The sequence below is a fragment of the Penaeus monodon genome, chromosome 28, assembly GCF_015228065.2.
Source record: "Penaeus monodon isolate SGIC_2016 chromosome 28, NSTDA_Pmon_1, whole genome shotgun sequence".
Classification (NCBI taxonomy): domain Eukaryota; kingdom Metazoa; phylum Arthropoda; class Malacostraca; order Decapoda; family Penaeidae; genus Penaeus; species Penaeus monodon.
In genome coordinates, this window is record NC_051413.1 from 5,177,597 (window position 1) to 5,179,093 (window position 1,497).

Genomic DNA, 1,497 nt, shown 5'->3' on the forward strand with positions numbered 1-1,497 from the left:
TGCATGAGTGAGCGAGACAGCACTTCTCAGGTGTCGTAATGTTAGTAAGCATCACAGGTTTTAATTAATTTAATTACGAATACATTGCCATTTGACTTTGTCTTTAGAATGTATTACTGTGCAGTCAGCAGTGTCTGTTATTGTTTTGAATGTTTGAAATATATTGCATATTTGTATTACATTGTTCATAGGCTAAGATAGAAAACCAATGAAGCAAATTTGATGAGTCTTGTTAAGAAGAGGCACAAGAACCAACAACCATACTCAGTGTTTTTGCTGAGCATGTGCTGTTTTGTGTTAATACTGTGCCTAACATATCATCTAAGTATTGCTGTTGTATATATCATAAATTTACCACACTCTTGATTAATCTTCACTTATGACAACGAAATTCATTTAAGGGCAGTGTGCCATGTAACCCATATATACAGAAGAGAAAGATAAAGAAAATGCAGTTCATCATTTATCTTTGTTAGAATTTAAAATCATAGACATATTGTTTTTTTTATCATAAGCAGTTGTTACTATTTCTGCCATTCTTGTTGTGATTTTACAAATGTATGAATATCAGAATGAAGGGAATGTGATGAATAACAATTTTGTTTTTTAAAGATTATTTTAGTCTTCATTACTATTTTCTTTAGTGTTTTCATTCTAAAAAAAATGTTATAAAACTATCAGGGCATTTATTTAACAAGGTTTTTTTTATTTTCAGATTTTTTTTTTATACCTTATGTAAATGTGTGTCAATTTTGGCTAACAGTCCCATTGTAAACTTCTTGTCTTAATATTTATTGCTAATGATATTTGTATTTTATACTAATATTTCAGTATTATTAATTGAGCTATGTATAACTGACATGTAGTGAATATTATAAAACATTATCATTTACCTAGTCCAATGCAATAACTGAAAATGGAACTAGAGATAACTGAAAGATTAACATATATCATACAAAAGAAATTGATATTGCATGTATTGGCAAAAAGTGAATCTTGGAAAGTCACTTTTTAACTGTGCAATTTTGTAGAAAAAGAGATGAATTCTTTGATATATATAATGTACAATTATGTTATTTTAGATGTTTTAGAGACCCTAAGATGATTTCAGGGATTTGGGGGAACATCAGATGCATATTAGTTGTATTTGCTGCTATATTTATGAATAAGCATATTTCTCTTGAGTTGAAATGCCCTGAGATATGGAAAGTGTAAAATGTTAGTCTGTAAGGAGAAAATGGACCACATAATATGCTCACTACACTGATGTGTGTATCTTGTATTTTGTGTATAACATTTCATTACTATTTATTTTTTCTCAAGTACATACTTTTCATTATCATGAAGGTGCTGTTTGTATCTAACTTTTGCATGATTACACTAGATATCTATTATTGCAAAGACAGTTTATACTTTAAGCATCGAAGTGAAAAAGCAAGAAAAATGTTTTAGTATTGTTTTAATTTCTGAATGAATAATTTTGTTACAATTTTTGCT